This window comes from Bactrocera dorsalis, chromosome 3 (assembly GCF_023373825.1).
Source record: "Bactrocera dorsalis isolate Fly_Bdor chromosome 3, ASM2337382v1, whole genome shotgun sequence".
In the NCBI taxonomy this organism is placed as follows: Eukaryota; Metazoa; Arthropoda; class Insecta; order Diptera; family Tephritidae; genus Bactrocera; species Bactrocera dorsalis.
In genome coordinates this window covers 90,006,486-90,027,204 of record NC_064305.1, presented here as the reverse complement: position 1 = coordinate 90,027,204, position 20,719 = coordinate 90,006,486, and positions in this window count along the sequence as shown.

Sequence of the window (20,719 nt, the reverse complement as noted above, 5' to 3'; positions counted from 1 at the left end):
CAAACTCTACAACGTCGTCCAGAAACCCTCAACCGATAATTGCGATTCTTGATTACTTACAATATAAGCATGAAGGGAACATTGCCTCTCGGTAAGGCATATGACACATCTCGGTAATATTCTCTTCCACTCTAGTCCAATGAAATTTTCATTATCGATTAAAAAATACATTTTAATAACAGAAAAGAAATAGATAATTCCTGAAAAATTAAAAAGTATAAAAACAACAACAAATTACAATGAGGGTAAAACTAAGTTGGGACAAGCAATAAAACTCCGAGCGCCAACAGCAAACTTCAACTTTTTTATTAATTTATTCATACATGGACTCGGAAACTACCACACACGCATGCAGCACTTATGTATGTGTGTGTGTATGTGTGCGCCAGAGATAATTATTTATGAATGCAAGCAAAGAATGTACAAATCTCTTCCTTTGAGTAAAAACGAAAAATTTCACGTGAATTGTCAAAGGTGAACCAGCAAGTGTATGTGTGTGTGGCAAGCCCTGTATGTTTGTGTGTGTTGTCATTTTATTAAAAGGCCGAGAATTCATCTCTGTGCGTTGCCAAAGCTGGCACGCGCCAACCTCGTTGCTACCTGCAACTTGTGCGAGTATGTTGCATGCCACATTCTACGCATTCTAATAATCCAAGAGCTGGCAAAGTTACTACAGTTACAAGAACGGCAAAAACAACTGCTACACACTCACGCACACATACATAATTCGCACAAGTAGTAAACATTAGTTCGGTGTCGTGTTGGCAACCAGTTGATATTGCTGTAACAATTTCGCCAGCAATCAGTTGCTAGTTTGCAGTTGCTGCTCCTGCCTAAGCGTCAACACGTGGCGGCCTGCTGCCTTTGAACATAGTCGCTGGATGTGAGGAGCGTGAATGAGGGAAGAAGGAACACTTTTTGTTATTGCCTTAAAATAACTTTGAATTTGTTATTGTTGTCACCGTTTGAGTTTGTTGGTTGACAAACAAACAACAATAACACAATTGTTAATTTTATTGGTGGCTTTAAAGTATTGAAATTATTAAAATGATATTGTGGTACAGTCAGTTTATCAGGGACAAAGATGTTATTTCTGAAAGATTTTCTAAGAGAAAGCTTTAAATTTTGGATTTCGAAGAGGTTTTCATTTTTGTTTTAACCCAATAAAACCGGTTGAAGCCCCAGGTACCGAGTATTTAGACCCCGGTACCTATAGTTGACTTTTGATCGAAAATGCCGGTCAATGTGTGATATATATTGATGAAATTAGAGGATAATCCTTCTTTTGTAATGGTATGTCTGTATGTCAAAAATGGGTTGAATCGGATCCATATTTCTCTTAGCCACTATATACTTAATATAAAGATTTTCGAACTTCGCGGTAACTTTGTACCACATATATGGACCAATGTGTGCGTTATCCTAATGAAAATAGGAGAGCGTGTTTTGCTCATAACAGTGGATCTTTGTGCCTAAAATAGATAATTTTGAGCGAAAACTTGGCCTAGCTTCCATATAACTAATATCAGTTGAAGTATATCCTTGGCTTTGATTCTTGCAAGTTGCAAGAGTATAAAATGTTCGGTTGCACCCGAACTTAGCCTTTCCTTACTTGTTCGTATTTAAAATCAGTCGAAAATCCGTTTAAGAAAACTTTGAGGATGCACGAAGCTAATTCCGATTCGGAATACGATGAATTTTAAGATAAACGGAACGCTGAAGAAATATATATTGTTGTTTTGCCACAGTTGACGATAGAGAGGATAAGGAATATGTATGTAAAGAAATCTAAAACTTGCATCATTTGAATATGGTCAGCGTACCGCCAGAGACTCCCTGTGAGATGGAAGTTCAGTGATATACTGCTAATGAAACCATCAATTAAAAGCAGAGATAGGCATAGAAAGCATCTAAAACCTCGCGCTAAAGTGCCAGAATTAATTTTAGTAACACTTCACTTATATTTAAGCCATTTGTGATGAATATATAAGTTTCTATCTACTCATCGAACTTGTACTTGTAATTATCTTTGAGTTCGTTTATATATCGTTAGGGCCCAGTGATGCGTTTTCGCAGCAAAAAGCAAATGTCAGGACCAGTTTTTTTCTTAATTAAGCCATAAGGATTTCAGCTATAATATCCATTTTAGTACATGAAATCTCCTTCTATATTCGGGCCTTAATGGGTTACGGACCAACAGTATCCTACCATAATAAGATCTCAACATCCTAGATATCATTGTGCCGTCACTTTTAGATCATGGTTGAGTGGCTCTCTCTGTTCCTGAGTATAATTTCTAAAATTGTCCGAAAATATATCCAGATTATTACGAAGATAGTCTAACTTTATACTCACTATTGTTCTTGAGTCTAACAGTTGCCAAAATATGTTGTTGCGCAGTTTCTTCATAATTTGGTATTTAATGGTTAACTAGGAAATTTTCGTCTATGAACATAAACATTTTCTGAACCTCACTATCCAAAACATATTTCATAACATTTTCGGTAGGTAGTCTGAGAAGAAGGATCACGTGAAGTGAGGGATTTATCAACACTAAACTAAACCAAGGAAAAAAAGCGTAAGTTGCAGGTACTTACAGTAAACAGCTCTACAAAACAACGAATAGATATTCTAATTTGATGTTTTGGCACGATATTGTTTGAAAACTCGGCAAAAAGCTCACGAAGAATCAACCCAGTATGCAACGGTGCATTATAGTGGTGCAATAACCAATAGTTGTTGGTCCATAATCCGATATATCGGCGCATAGCACTCAAATAAATAGTATTCCTTGTTGACAGTTTAGCCGGTCGGGAGGACTTCGGCGTGCACCACACCTCGATAATCGAAGAAAACTATCAACATAACGTTGATTTTTGGCTTGCTTTGACAAGGTGTTTTCGGCTCACCTTCAGCTCAATAGTCGGTCGATTTTTGGCGAAGATAGAAAAGAAATATTTCGGGCAAAATTTACATTAAAAAGTCTTACTATGTTTTTACTACGGTATTATAATTGAAACTATACTCTTATACATGAGAGAAAAACTATAAAAGTTATTAGATGGAAATAAGCAATTTCATAAAACGTAAACGGCTTTTCCCTTGCATTTGTATTTTGGCATAAAAATATAAAAAAGTATATTTTTTCAGATCACATTGTTCATCGTAAAACAGGCAAAGCACATATTAAAGGATGTGCCGACTTAATTCGAATAATACATTTTCCTAAATACCAAATTTTAAATAAGGGGAATTTTTTGACATTTCGAACTTTAAATACTTGTACATATGTATATTATATACATAGTTTTAAAACAATTTGCATTTCATAAACTATAACAGCTAACAAAAATATAAAAAGCCTGAATATTTGCAACACATATATATTTTCACGGAAATCCAAAACTAATCACTATGAAAACAAACTTATACATATGCATAGTACGTCCAGATGTATAGTATGTATCTGTAACTACACATTGTGACCTTTTCTAGGGTAATGGATTACAAGTACTCACTCACAGCAGTATATGGCTGTATATAATATATATACATACATATGTATATGTAGTAGAGTATGTGCGCACAAAAATATATCTACATATTTGGAGCAAAAACAGCAATGGTTAAACATCAAAATGGCATAAAGTCTCAACAGAAAAGTGACTTTGGTTTTAATTGAATGATAGATTACCGGGTGCGTGTGGACAGTTTTGCATGCCAATGGACTTGTTTAAACCAACAAAGAGAGGGGTTAGTGTGAGGTAGACATTTAAGTGGGTTGACCGGAAAAGTCAGTAGTATATGCGGGCACATAGAAAATTTGGAGGATTTTATTAGGGTTAAACTTATTGATTTTCAAATGGTTCATTTGGTGTTGCGACTGGTGCGAATCGTTTATGAATATATAAAAGACCAATATTCAAAAGGAAAGTAGAGAGTTTTCAGAGAGGAAAATCTGTTTTTGAAAGTAGATAATCCAGATTTTAAGGTTGAGGGACCTTGCCTGCGACTAAAGTTCGATGAATGAGCTCAAACCAGTTGGATCTTGATCCACGTTCTCATTATCAAAACGCCTTTAGCGAGGCAATACTTTTCTGGCTTTAGCGTATATTCTATGGAGACCCTTCAGACTCGATTGCGTCCAGAAAAAGATGTTGTTAGCATGATTTGTCAAGTCTTTCGAGTCGTTTTCTTCGGTTAGATCGAGTCAAGAGTCTGAACTGTTTAACCAACTACTTTAAAGAAATATGTTGACATACTGTAGAGAATTTGGACCGATTGGAGCCTCGTAAGACGTCTTCACATTGGTCGCTAGTCATCAGTCAGCAATCCACTTGCCAAACTCATCCACAGGTTACAGGCAGAACGGCATCCAATACTGGGAAAACGCAAAGTTTCACACTGAAAAAAGCAATTCGCAATATGAAAGGCATCTCAACAAGCTTCAAAAACAACAAAAACACTACAAAGAAAATACTGTTGTGCGTGGTGGCTCTGATTTGGAGCGGGTTTGGACCTCTCACACACAACTATAGATATGCAAATGTTTGGTTGGGATAGAGATTTTTTGTTTTTGTCTTTAACTTGGAAAGAGTGTTGCAGCAGAGACGAATGCGTATAATCAGTCAAAATTTATGACAACAAACCACAGAGTCAACTTAACGCAAATGACTTAATTGGCAAATGACAGAGCGTATTTACGCCCTTGCCATATCTGCCAGCAGCGCTGCGTCAGCGTCTAACGCCAAGCATTCCTCTAATGCATGTTGGTGAGTTTGTGCGCTTTGCTATTAATTACCCTTGCTTTCCGAAAGAGCCCAACAGTTTTGGGACCGTTTTTGGATTTCTTTTAATTTCCAAAAGATGAAAAATGCTGCGGCACTCGGGAGGGTAGAGTGTGGCCTTGCCTCTTGACGACCTCATGCACACGCCGCTGCAGCGCTAGGCGACGCTGCGTCTCGCTACGATTTTTCATATCACTCGTAAATGTCCCTTAACCATTTCTTGTTCCGCGTAAGAAAGTGTTAAGTTCGCCGAAGTGATTGAGCCGAGCGCTGCAAGGGCGGCGGGTGGACGACAAGACACAGCAGCGCATGTTGGTTGCCTCTTGGATCATTTATTTAAGCCTGGCATGTGTACATGAAAAATCTGATTCGCGCAAAGAGCTCCACAAATGGCCTCGGACTAACGTTCAACGGTAATTTGTCTACTTATTCACAGCGGATGCTCCTGCTTGCCACTTTGTATTGCAAACGTTGTTGCATTGCTGCTAAACCAGAGTGTGTGAGTATGTGTGAGGGAGTGTGGCTGCCTTTCAGGCCAAAGACGTTGACAACCGCGAGCGACAGCCGAAAAAGGATGCGCCGCCGAGCGTCAGCGTGAAATTTCTTTAGTGCACTTTCATGTTGCGCATTATTCTTATTTAGTTGGCAGCCTTTTGTGCTTTTTTTTAGTTTATTGTTGTTTCTGTTTTGGTTTCTTGGTTGCTTGCGGAAATCGCTCATTGGCTTATTGCTGGCATATACACACATATGAACGTTTAGATTCAAGTACGAGTATACAACATGTATATTATAATACTTATTTTTATGCTGAGGAAAGGACACTTTTTCAAGTAACACTTTCCAATTTGAGCTGAATTTTTAATCAAAATTTACTTATTTATAAAAAAGTTTGCAAAAACATTATTCGGATTTAAATTTTTTTTTTTAATAATTTAATAAATGTAAATATTAATTTTTGATGTTCACAGAGAGTCCTCTTAGCATTCACAAAGCTCTTTGTTGATGATTGTGTAATATCCAACCTTTAGCTCAATGTTTGGGTACTACTTGAATTGTCAGGGAAAAATTGAATAAATCGAATTAACAACTGTGATTCTTTGATGTAACCAAATGAAATCGAACCATTACTGAAGCGAATAATAACAGGATACGAAAAGCGGATCAAAGCCTGGTGAAGCTCAACAAATGATCGCAAAGCCAGAATTGACGCCTCGAAAGGTTATGCTGAGTGTTTGGTGGGATTGGAACGGAATAATCCACTACGAGATGATCCAGCCGGGTCGAACGATTGATTCCACATTTTACTGTCAAGCAAGCAATCGAAAAAATGGCCAGAACTGATCAACAGAAAGGGCTTCGTCTTCCATCAGGACAACGCTAGATCACACTCATCTTTGATGACTCGGCAAAAACTGGGAGAGATTGGCTGGAAAGTTTCGATGCATCCACCATATAGCCCTGACCTTGCACCAACGGACTACCATTTGTTTCGGTCAATGAAGAGCTCTTTCAATGGAGTAAAGTTGGCATCAATAGAATAGACTACTTGTCGCAGTTTTGCGCCGAGAAACCAGAAAGGTTTTACACTGGGCGGAAAAATGGCAAAAATTGGTCGCCTAAAATGGTACATATTTGGTGCATTAAAGTTCATTATAAATACAAAACAAATAAGTTGAAGTTTGATTAGAAATACGAAAAGACTTTTTCGACTACTTAATCTATCTAAAAGATATAATAACAAGTGAAAAAATAAAGAGAACTGAAAAGGACTTGCCAGGTCTTGCCAGGTTTACTGAATATTTATGATCTCTAGATTGAATAAAAATAATCTGTAGTAAAATTTTTTTCGGTTTCAGTAATAATTATTTTTGAAAATAACAAAACAAGTCATATTGGGAAAATAAAGGAGGGCTAAAAACGGTTTAACGAACTTGCGGCAAAACTACGAATCCTTAAGAAAAAAGTTATATATGGCGATGAAGTAGTTACTGAAAAGGTCTATAACTTTTGTATGAAGTCTCGTTTTGAAATAACCTTAAAAATTTTTTATTTTTAACTTACAGAGTTTTTTCTTGCACGTAATTTCGAGTTTAATAAATCTAATTTCTTAAGTCCCAAAAAAACTGTTTTTTTTTTTTTTGTTTAATTTAAAATAGTTATTTTATCTCCTAACATTGATATAATATCGAAAAAGTGCCCAACTTTTTAATCAAAAAATCTCAAGTAAAAATGTCATATTTTTTTAAGAATGTGAGTGGGTTTTATGATTGCTGAAATTTCTACTTTCTGATGGTTTTAAAAATATATACATTACTATGGTAAATTTGATCAGAAAATGCAAACTGGAGACCCAACTTCCGATATGTTTCAACATGCTATGAATTTCTTTCTGTTTTTTATAATTTTCAAAGACTTCCACACTACAAATCTTAAAACATTAGAAATAGAGACTTTTGTCTAAATACTCGTATTATGTTACCGGTAGTTAATTATGTTCTTTGAGTAAGAGGATATTATCAGAAACTTCTTCATGCCTCTATATAGTTTTTATTACGCATACTAAACTATATCAGGAGCATGCAGTTTTTAATGAATACTCAACTTTTTGATTGAAATCGATTCTCTCTCTCTCTCTCTCTCCATCCTACCAAATCTCTGCTATTATCGCATTAAAAAGTTAAAGTTGATAGACAAACGATATTCTGTTGCATTATATACATAATTGTCAAATGATAGTCAGAATAATTTTTGGAATACTGATGAGACTGATAGCAGTTCTATACAATTCCATTATATTCATTTATATGTTACTAAAAGTCTACTTAGAATATGAAAAACACAAGATTTTTGAAGGTTTGGTAGATGATGAAGAAATAGTTAGTTATGTAAATGATATATCGTTTGCATTTTAAGTGGATTTATAACACACAAATTTTCTTACAGTTTAAAAAAAAAATTTTGTTTTCATGTTGAAAAATGTTTTCTGTATTCGGGAAAAACTTCCTTCAGGTAGCACTTCTCAAATATTTGAACCTTTGGTCTCATATGAACGACCTTCTGTAAAATGCCCCAAACCAGCATCGAACACACAATTACGCATTGCTCCAAAGCAAAGTGAAGTAAAGAGAAAATCATTTTTATTTGGCAGCGGAGCCACGAAAATGTGCTAATTAAAAAATCAAATCAAAAAACAAAAAATTAAACAAATTTGTCATTAACTTTAGTCGCGAAGCGATAGACGGCCATTTGTGCTCGCAATTCTACTCACATAAGTATGTTTGTATATATGTATATACATATATATGTATATAATATAGAAGCAGACCAGCGAAACGAGCTGGAATTTCTTTGTTATTTGAAAAAAGAAGGAAAATAAAATCAAATAAAACACTACATCTCACTTCTGTGTTACACACGCTGAGTTTTTTTTATTTTTCCTACTTATTTGCTCAACTTTTTTTATGATAAAAGATTTTACGTATTTTTTGTTCATTATTTAAAAAGGTCTCAACTTTTAGTTCTTTCGTGACTTTTCGAGGTGCTAATTGCCAAAACTTGCTTGCCGCGTTTCAGCAAATAAGCGAATGACTGTCGAGTCACTCATGTGCTGGAGTCCGATATGACTCTGGAAACAACAAGTGTCTACATACGTGCACAAAGCAATGCTTCGGAATTGCACAAATCTCCGAATCTGCACCCCAACCAAAATTTGTAATCTATGAATTTTTGGAAATTTTTGGCATTACGTCTTAGAAAATCTTGCCATTTCAAAGGTTGATCAGCAAGTCGCTAGTTATCAGAGGACATTGAAGCACTCAAGGTTCCCTTTCCCACATATTCTCTCTATAGGCACATATTTTTCGAACATCAGTTGGAAATTTTTTAATTTGTTATCATCAAAGCATCATTTAATTGAGATTAAGTCATCAAAACTTAAATACTAAGAATTCTTTCTTATTTTTATTCTTCAAAATCAAGAGATCAACTTTGAGAATTTACATAAAGCAACCCAAACTCAGTAAACCCAATTAAGCGCAAGTTCAACACACACTCATCCCACTAGTGCGGGAACCCCCCACCGCTTCTAGCAAGTGCTGCCAGTGCCCAGCACTCGACGCGCATTTAAATCGCTCCGCAAAGCCTTGAAAAAGCCTTTCGAATCAAGCAAATCCAATTTAAACGCCGCTCATTTCTTACTTAGCTCTTCGTGCAGTTGTTATTGTCGATTGTTGTTGCACTTGTTGTTGATACTCATTTCATGGATCTGCTCAAGTTGTCTGTGCTCACACAGGATTTTCACATACATGTTTAAGTCGAGGCATAAATATTTTTTTATTTTGCTTTAAAACCAAAAGAATTCCATGTAATCGTAGTGTTGTGATTGTTGTTGTTGCCTTTGTGATTTCTTCTTGTGCATTCCATACATGAGTTGCACATAAATCACTTTCCTAAATTCGACAGGATATTGTCTGTTGACATGTTTTCGAGCGAGCAAAGCCGCACGATGTCTTAGCTGTTGCTGTCGTGCGGCTGTGGCATTGTCCAGAATAATAAAGCTTGCGCCAAGAAGCCACCACGTCAGAAGAAACTGCGAATGCATGCGCCCGCTTTTGTGCTTTTCTGTGCGGAGCACGATGTGCATGTGTATGTGCATTGAAGGAAGCGAATTTACCAAAAAGATTGTTAATCGGGCCTATAAAAAGAAAGAATCTCGAGCTCGCAGTTGACACTGAAGCGCAGCTTACACCCACTTCTGCAGTTTAACTGTCTTAGAATGCTTTTCGAAAAAAGTTAAAATTCTGCATCACCAACTTGAGGCACAAAAGCAGATAGAGGCAATGCCAAGGACTCTAATAAATTGCCAACAAATACTCTGCAAAGCTTTCGAAAGAGCAAAGATATTAAGGCGTTGTTTAAATTACAGAACATCAAGGGGCCTAGTATATTAAGATCAGAAAAATGTAGAAAATAAATGAAGATGATGTTGAAAATACCAGGTGGGTTACGTTAAGTTCATAGAAAGTATTGCAACTCAGATGTTTCAACCTTAGTCTGACGAAAGCTACCCAGTGGAGGAGAAAGCGTCTAGATGTTTCCACTTCTTCTTTTTCTGTTTAATGGACCTTTTACGTTCCACTCTGGGCCAGAAATCTTGCGCAACCCCACCAGTTCTGGTTGCTGAACAAAGAGCTCGCAGGAAGCCCACAGATCTAACACTCGATTGCACGAAGACGGAGGAATCCCTGCTCGCTTCCATTCTAATGGATATTGGGTATAGGCTGATTTTTCATTGCATCAGCTTTACATCATTCCGCTGCGGCCAGGCACTCAGACGAATTTAATTTGGAAGTAGCTTTGATTCTTCTGCTTGGAGGTCATGCACTCCTTAGCTAGCTTTGGGCTCACAGCTATCGTGCTCAAGGCTTGATTTCGGACCGGTTGGAAAATTTCCTAAAAGAAGCCTTACTTCGTAGAAAGTAATCTTTTTGGTTATCACTTAGGCTTAAAAGAGACTAAAGTGACTCTCCTCCAGCGTTCCCCTTGAGCGTCGATTCATCCGGTAAAACACTCGCTCCAACCCACCAACACATCTCTCGAAGTACTATGTAGGCGTAGGAAATGCTACCATGAGTAGGTACATGCATGAATGAGAGAGCATTTCGGAATGTCCCTCTCTGGAGACCTTCATGTATCTAGTTTCCCGGAGTCTGAAAGCAACCTTCGCAGCAATGCATCTGCCGAACATATCGTAAAGTCAAAACACAACCTTTGGTGAGAGATCTCATCGCGTCCCATTAGCTCCTTTGCAACAACGTAAGGCAATCAATGCCTCACTCACACTCTTTTTAACATTGTGCTTCCATAACAGTTTCTTATTAGCGATGAGGCTCAATTACTTCAGTTTTTCGATAACGTGAAGTCGAAAGCACCCCAATGAAACGGTACAGTTATTTTCTCATTAATTAAGTTTAAGCATATGGCAAGGGCGTATGAATTAACCATTGAAATGTCTCAAGGAGCGATGCTGTCGGATAATAGCACATGCAGATAATGTAAGGTACCAATTGCTTTACCGTTAAAAAAGTTTTCATTGTTCATTTAGCTTCGGGATATACTCTCTTTCTGTGCGTATATACATATGTACATTCAATGATTTATTCTTGCTTGGGTTTGTGTCTTGGCTATTTAGTTAATGATGAACGATTTCACCAAATTTTATCGTTCTGAAAACCTTATGTTGTATGGTCTCTGGTTAAAATCGGCTTCTTCATATTTTTGCTGGTTTAGTAGGAAAATTAGTTAAATTCCATATCCCTGCAAAACATTTCAGAATAAAATGAATATTCAGCAACCGGAACTAGCTAGGATGCCATCTGTTTTCGATTTTTGCAATGAGATGCTGACGCGTTCGGCTAAATAATAATATATTTTGAGGATTTGCTGTCTTCTTCAGCCACTTACATACTAAATGTTTATTAAATCGGCTTAAAAGCCAGCCTAATAGAAATTAGTCTTGTAATTTTATGCATACCTATACATACAAGCTGCTTTATATTGATGATTCATGTATGCATATATGTATATACATATATGTATTTTAAATTTCGTATCCTTAGGAATCCTGTGCGGTTTTCCGTATCCCTTATCCGTTTCTAAAGCTTTTTTTATCGCTTTGATTCTCTTAACAGTATGATTTATTGTTTCTGTATCCGTTAGTGGCGTAGTCGAGTCAAACGCCAAAAATGTTATCAGTGGCAGCGATAGATGGCGCGCTAAACACTTAGCTATCAATTATAGGAAGATGTAGGAATTCAATTTATAGTGAGGAAACTAAGTTTATAGTGACCATTCTCAAATGATTCCAATGGCCGTTTTCTCAACGTCTGGTTAGCAGCCATTTATCAGTTAAATTGTGGTTAATGAAATGGTTCTCTACCGATAGAAGGAGTCTTGGTTAAGCTAACCAAAAGTGAATTGACAGATGGCTGCTAATTAGACATTGAGAAAACGACCCTAAGTGTGAGAAAAATTAATAACAATTCAGATTATTATGATCATTGAAACCTAATGGAAACACATAAAGTGAAAATTTATGTTTAGAGGCTAAAATTTTCCTATTTTGAATTTATTGTATATATGTAGCTACCATACAAACAGGCTGATATTATCAAAATAAAGTCCTCGTATAGAAACTTTTCATTTGACAAATTACCTTCATGAAATTTGTCATTGTTTGTTCTCGAGGCAACCTTACAATGTATGTGTATGTATGAATGAATGTATTATTCAGATTCGACTACTATAGCATCTGCTGCTATTCTAACAGAAAAAACCTTGCGACATGAGAATGTTAAATAAGTTTTCCAAATTTCAAATCTCCCATTGAGGTCCCGTAAAAAACATAACTATCTCATGTTGAAGATTATATAAATAGGTAATGAGCAAATTTAATTATTGTAGGTAATTATTTTCGCCTCAAACGAAAATCTTCTCTCTTCTCTTACTCAAGCAGATTACTGCAAGCCGAATGTTTAATGAAATAATGCAAGCAGTTAATGAAGGTTGATTACTAAAATTTCAATAACCGCAGAAACTTTCCCCGCACATTCCACGCTCTGTCAGCTCACAGCTTATTTAGCAGCAACGCAGGCGCAGCAGGTCGCCATCCGGTGGTCTGCTGCAGCAACGTGAACTCTCCGATTGCCCATGTCGCGTGTAAATCAGTAGCATTTTCACACATTCAATGGCTGATTGTCTGATCGCAGCATATTTCTGCAATTATGCACTCAAATTTAATGAAATATTAGCAAAAGCGCAGATTACCAACGCATAATCCTCGTCGCAGTCAGCGGGATGCCCACACATCTCTGCATACCCACCAGCCGTACAGCCCGACACACTCGACTACCGTGGCCCAAATCCGCTTAAGCACACAAACAGGCTGTGCCGCATTTGCTTCGCAGGACACACTCGGCTTCTCACACATATACATATATACACACACACACGACCGACGACGACAACGGTGTTGCGAACAATGTGCGAAAAACACATTAGGATTAGCTGTCGAGCATTGCTTTGAGTCAATTGTTAAATGAACAACGTCACACCACAGAGACAAGCAACAAAGTAACAACAAAAACACAGCAGTAAGCACTATGGTCCTTGTAAGCGTCATGATCCTGCCGCATCCATGAATTTACCTCTATGAGAACGTATGTGTGTGTGTTGAATAAAAAATGTGTGGCATTTTAGATCGGAAACCGATGTTTCAATTACCTATTGAAGCTGCCAGTAAATGGAAACCGCAGCCGAAGTAGCATGTTACTGATCCTGCCACACTACTCTCTTCAGGCATTGTGTTGTTGCTGTTGTTCGCACGCATGTAATGCGAAAGGATAATTATTTTGCCTTTGTAAATATTGTTTTCCACACTCATAGCGTTCTTGTTATTGTTGCTGTTCGGTTTTACTCCACTTCAAACTGTTTTCTATTCTTTTGCAGCGCTCTGTTGTATGTCTGAGAGTAATGAGATCCTTATCTCAGCATGTGTCCTTTGTCATCGAGAGTTGCACACACTCAGAAGAAGCAAGGATCATGAGACGTCTACGTCTATTAGCGGATTATGGGCGTTTACTTTGGTTTTCTTGTTGACAATCTCCATTCTTCAGATGCATATGGTAAGTGCTCGAAATATATAGGATGTAGACATCATGTTTGTACTCTATTTCACATTTTCGAGTTTGTTTTCATGTTGCTTTGTTAAAAAAATCGTTTATTTTACACAAATGTATCCTAAAATATCTAAATTGGTGGGTTTGGCGGGAAGAAAACAAAAACGCCCCTCGGAATGCAAATGGAACGAGCGGAACTGAAAGCGGAAAGTGGAATTCTTGAATTGCTTTAATTGTGTAGACAACTTAATTGGCGCTATAACTGTCTTAGAATTTATGCATTGATTGGTCTTATATGATGGTTGTTAGTTTTATGAACAACTATTTGTGTCCTTGATACGGTTTTAAACACCCAACTAAGTCCAAGTTCGAAATAACAAGATCTGCTCTTCTTAACTTTGCCTTTCCTACTTGATATTGTACTCTCTCACATCATCCGGTACCAGATAAATGATTTCATAATTAGTTGTTAGGTTAGGTAAATAGGCTAATAACTCGTGAGGCCACGAATAATCCCACGTGGGCTGCTATAGATACTTGTCGGTTGTGATGCCCAAAACTGCTAAAAACGAATCAAAATGACCAACGCATATCGATGAAACGCCCAAAGCGCGCCATAATTATATAAAGGGAGCTAATATATATTACAGCCAATACGCCGGGTTTCTAGAAAGTGGGACAGTGTCCAGTTAGGGAAACTATTAATTGTGGCCATGTGAACCTTGCTAAGACCTAGTAGTTTTATGGACCTTTTGCATTCCACACATAAGCTGGTTGCTGACCAACGCTTACTGTGCTCGCTCGAGATGAAAAATTAGTGAGTCTGTATACATTTGGAGGAACAACGAGGTCGTCTAGTTTTGATAATAGATAAATAAGTTCGATGTAATCAATACCAAGATTTACCAGACCCACCTTTTTATACAATCTGGAGAATGTAGCAATACCTTCCTTCTTGGGACGGAAACTCCTTCGCCCTAAATTGGCGATTCGACTTATCTTCGCCTTCTTTAATAGCATATACACCACTTACGCGGTTATCGCCGAGTTAACAACAGCACGAAAGTCGTTTCTTCTGTTAGCTATTTGGCACCAATTTGAAATACCAAGTACAGCCAAGTCCTTCTCCACCTGATCTCTCCACTGGACTGGCGGTCTTCATCTTTCTTTGCTTCCATTGGCGGGTACTGAATCAAAAACCATCAAAGCTGGATTATTCTCTTCCATTCAGACATGAAGTAGTCGGCGCAGTTGCTGTCTCTTCATCTGCTGAACTATGTCGCTGTATATCTCTTACAGCTCATCATACAAGTAGTTTCATCGAATGCGATATTCACCGCTGCCAATGCGCAAAGAACGATAAGTTTTCCGCAAAACTTTTCTAGCCAATAAGGCCGACTCATCAGCTGATGTCATTGTCCATGAACAGCCCCCACCATATATGTACATATAGCAGCACGGGAATGATAAGGGACTTGTAGAGTTGGGTCTTTGTTCGTCGAGATAGGACTTCACTTTTTAATTGACTACTCAGTTCAAATTAACATATGTTAGCAAGAGTGATTCTGCGTTGGATTTCATGGGTGATATTGTAATGTGTTGATATTGGTTCCAATATGGACGAAGTTATCTATGACTTTAAAGTTATGGCTGTCAAAAGTGTCGTGGGAGCCAACTTGTGAGTGCGTCGACTGTTTGTTTGATGACAGGAGATATTTCGTGTTGCTCTCGTTCCCCACCAGACCCATCTACTTCGCTTCCTTATCCATTCTGAAGAAAGTAGAACTAACGGCGCGGATGTTGAGGTTTGGAGTAGTGTTACTACTGCTATCCAGATATCTCCCAGACTTCAGTGACTTTGGAAGATTTCCTTTACTGAATCGGAATAGTTCCGAAAATTACTTAATCATATTTTATATTAATTTTACCTGTTCTGCCCTCCAAATTCTATCTTGGGCGCAGCTATTATCATAATCTTAAATCAATTTCTTTTGTGCTTCGCTTTTCATTTCCTCGCAGAAGAAGTCTCGATTTAGACGCTAATACGAGTATTTCCACAAAAAGAAACTCAATCAATTGCGAAACAAATTTCCGTTTCCGTTTGTATGCCGAGTTGCTACAAAAAATAGAAAACTACATTTTACAAGCGCAGATACATATAAATATTCCAGCACATTTAGTTACATTGAATAACCTGCAATAAATATGCTCATGTGTAGACTAGTTACGAACTAGTCCTCTTCAAACTAGTAACATACAGCCAGTCATTTTTCCATTTGTCTATTGAAATAGACAAACCCATGTGTGTACTAGTTACGAACTAGTCCATTTAAAACTAGTAGCATACAGACCAGTCTTTTTTATATTTATATACAGCATTGGAATTTTACTTGATTATAATTTATTTTATATTTTAGTGGGATTTATGTGTCTAGAAAATATATTTTTCTCATTGCTAACTATAATAGAGAGAAAATCGGAAACATTCATTCATTGGTGTAGTTGAATTATATTTCTTATGAGACTACCAAATTCTTGAGCACGTACACCTCAACCCACTGGGTGAGAATTTGTCCAGGTTGCATTTGATTGCACTTTATTACGTGTCAAACTCCTGTTGAGAGAGAGAGATATAAGGAGAGATAGATAGAGGTAAAGACGAAATGAAAAAAGCGTATTAAAAATAAGGCAAGGCAATAAGTGCGAAAACACACACACGCAGTGATATGAAAACAGATATACACACACACATGCATGAGATCGGAAATGCAAAAGGTGCGAAATTGAGAAGGGACTTCGCTCAATTTTTTTTGTTTTTGGGGTGGCAAATTAGCCGTAGGCTCACAACAAAGTAGAAAGAAACGTGCAAAGAGAAAAGCGACAACTACAAAACAAATATTTGTCAAAATGACAATTTAGCATAGCGCACACATACATACAGACATTCAAAAATACGTTTTTATTCAATAATCTAATATGCATATGAGAGTGAGCGTGTTGTTGTTGTTCGTGGCGCGTAAAACTGTGCTTGTAGGCCATTAAAAGTCGCCTTTGCTTCCCACATTGACATCGACAAAGACGACTTTTTCTCAACACACACACTACGCATACATACATACATACATACATATACTACACTTTTTCTGCCATCATGGATATGGCCGGCGGCATTTTTCGATTATTAACAACTAAAATTATCATACTCGCTGTGATTTTTCGCCTTTCAGCACAACAAACTACTACAGACAAATCTGGCCGGGGCGGAAATTAGCCGGAGGCTGTTAGTCACGTGACGCTTAAAATTTAATTTGTAGTTGTAACGAAAAAATGCGAAAGAGAGACATAAAGCTGCTGGAAACCTAATTCAACTACGCTGTGAAACATGTGTATCATTCTGTTTGTCACTTTGTATTTATTTAATGAATAGTTATATTTATATTTATACTCTTGCAACATTTTGCTACAGAGTATAATCGTATCGTTTATCTGTATGTATCTCCTAAAACTAATCGATATAAGATACATATACAAATGATCAGATGATGATGATGCGGAATTAAAATCCGAGAGACTGTCTGTCTGTTCGTCGGTCCGTCCGTCCGCTCGTGCAAGCTGTAACTTGAGTAAAAATTGAGATATGAATGAAATCGGATGATAACCCCATCCACTCCGCATATAACGGTGCTGTTAAAATCTTTTATGTTGCAATGTGAAAATGGGCGAAATCTGACTACAACCACGCCGAGACATTAGGTGATATAACATAATTTTAAATCCGAGTTAATTATCTCACATACACCACCCACAATTAATATATCTATATATACACGACACTGACCAGTGTCACCTTGGTACCTAAAAATTTTACGTTACAATGTGAAAATCCAAAACTGTTAAAGCCCCTAGGTACTGAATATGGGATCCAGTTTTATAGTTGACCTTTTACCAGAAATATCGGTCAATGTATGGGATGTATAATTGGCATTCATAGATAATCCTTGCCTGATTGTTGTATGTCTGTGTGTTATAAATGGGTTGAATCGGATCAATACTTACCTTTTGTTGTTTTAAAATATTGCTGTTTAATTTATTTAAGGATGAAGGTCTCTTCACCTTTAAAAAGAAATTTTATAATTATTTGTCATTTTACAAATTTCTTGAAATAGTCATGAGATTTATGGTTGGAGGGAAACATTCCATCTGGTTTCACTCCTTAGTTGCAATTTTTAATAATTAGTCGCCTTTACCTACTGCTAATGATATATTTATTCAACTTCTTCGATCACTATATGTTTTTAGTCTTCTCTATATACTTCACGACTATTTTTAGTCAGCAGATACACTCAGGTCGTCAGTCCTTACGTCTATTTGGTCTGCCCTATAAATGTACATAAGTGCAAATCCGCATAAACTCTTCCTACATACAAGTTAACATGTTAAGGTCCCGGCAGAATCGATCAACCTCATTACATATCTGGAGCCTTCTATTAATGTTAGAATTAGAGGTGACAACTTATTCCAGAATTACATTTTATGGATCAAGTTTGAATATGTTGAATCCTTACGTTTAAACCTAAAGATGTTAATAAGAAAATTTGACAGTTTGGTTTGTGTATGGTGATGTAATTTAAAATCGTGCCTCTAACTTTTGTAGAAGACCCATATTGAAGAGTGGTTCACATAAGAAGAGGATATCAAAATTGGTTTGATTTATTATTGGTCGCCAAACCGGTGCAGTTATTTTGGAATGGAATCCACAATTGTCATAAAGATAAGATAATGTTATAGTTGCGGATGGGCCTTGACCTTCTCAACTTCAAATAATGCTTCCAAATTCTACTAACGTTGAAAGAATACATAACTTCATGTTTAAACTTTTGTGCTAAAATTGAATGTAGTTCAAGTAAAAAGTACACTTTTTCACAAAATTTATCGATCACAATGCATTTGCCACCGAAACGGTTAATTTCCTACTCATTTAAGAAAATTGCTATTTGCAAGAGATGATTGTGTTTTCAGAGTTAAAATCAGAGCATTTCCTTAACCAACGCTATTTCCTCCTCGCCACTCCACCTAGCTTAAACGATAAATAACAAAAGTAAGCAGGAGGTGGGTGGCTTAGTGGCAGTGGCCATTTTCTATTATCCGCTTTCTAATTAAAATTTTGGCATCACAATTTTGCAGAGTTTTCATTATTGAAATTGCAATTGCAATGTTTTCACCTTTTTTGCATAAACTAATTACGCACACAACGACAACAACAACTGCGTTGCTTTTCGTGAAAATTGAGATGGTGAAATTTCCGGTTGCAGTCCGGCAGCGGTTTATTATGGAAACTTCATTGGCGGGACCCGGCGTTGTGCACATAAACTAAGTAATAAAGAATATTAATGACTTTTGCATTTGTGAAAAGTAAATTACGCAGGAAATTGATACAATTTTATGAATTTGTTACGTAAATAAACGAAAGAAAGTAACAAATTGGTAATCACATGAAGAAAACTTTGGAAAAACAATTCAGTTCTATAAATAAATGAAACTTTTTCGGTAATGAATTGAAGATGGGCTTTTATTGTTTCTCGAATCATCATTGACGATATACTCGTACCACCTAACTTCGCATTATTTCCATTGGACTAATATTTTGCTTTTGAGATTTAAATACTTAAAACTATAAACAAATTAGCCATAGACTCAAAGATCCCAGTTAGAGGCGGCTGCGTGTTTGCTACTTCTGTCCCTTTGCCATTTGATAACCCCTCTGTATTTCCAGTGGCTGCAATGCCTTGGTATTACTAATGGGTGATCCAAGGCAAAGTACTTTTTTAGCCTATTTTTGACAGATCACGCGGGAGTCATCAGTATTATTTAGCATTTCATTATGAAAAGACTTACGCCTAAACCACTTTTAAAAATAATTCAACTTTATTACGAAAATTTATGTTCTCTAAAGAACATGTTTCGCTGAACTTATGTCTTGAGACTCAGCATTCGTTATTGGATAATATTCGATCGAATAGACTACGTTCAGCACGCAGTGAAGAAAATATAGAAGTCGTAGCTGACAGTGTGCACAAAGCCCTTGGAGAATCGAGTCGACGCCATTCACAGCAACTCGGACTGACATATGGAACGACTTGGCTCATTTTCGTCGAGTTCTTAAATTGAAAAATACAAAATGCAGCTTGTGGAAGAACTGTTGCCGCTCGACCTTCCCAAGGGGCTGTTGAAAAGTTGCAAGAAGATTCGAAGTTTTCAAGCTAAATGTCGTTTCTGCCAGGAGACCAATTTCTGGCGCAATGGGTATGAACTTATGAACAATCAAAATTTTCGCATTTGGGACGAATGACTTTTCAAGAGCTGCCATTTCATCCAGATCCGCCCCTGATCACCCTCTACTACGTTCAGTATACTGTCTCATAATTGAGGAAGCTATTTTTAGAGCTGTCTTTCGCAAAACGGCACTACGGTTTCTGCAGTGATTAGTGTTGATTTAGGCCCTCACGGACATATGGTTTCAGATAAAATCTGCTTGGTGTTGTATTTGAGCCGCGAATCGTCTAGTCAATTTTTACGATATCTTTCGGAATCAGAACACTGGTGCATGTTGTTAACGCATTATTAGTGAAATATACTGTCAGTGGCAAGCTAAGTGTCTCTAATGGTTTTTACTATGTAATTAAGATCTACTGCATCGTCGGCGTAGCTTACCAGAAATGTATCATAGATTACTGTACCACCGACTGCCTTTATTAGCCGCATTTGTGAATCAGTTTTCAATTTTTGGGTTACAACGAATCAGATCACCAGACAATGGGTATTGGAATTCTTTCACATTTACTATCACTGGAATCCTAAAGTGGCTGTTGTATTCCTAGTTCTAGCGAACGCAGACTCAATGCACTGTCTGTATCGCCGTTATTTCAAATTTAATTTTTTTTTAAGTCTGGAATTACTCCTACGACAGAATCCTCTTCATTACTGTTGCCTGCATAGAAGTCGCAAAAATATTTTTTTTTTTCAAAATTCAAAATGTTGCCATATCGTCTGGGTGTTGCCGCATAACTCATTTGAATCACGAAAAATCTTGTTATTTTGTTGCTGATATTTGACACTGAACCACTAAACAACAACAAGCATTCAATCGCATTGAATTGCCGCGAGCAATGGCACGCCCACTGCTGTAGGCATTCATAATATCACTCGTAATATTTGTACAGTTATTATTGAATACCTGCGTAATTGTGTGCTAAGGTT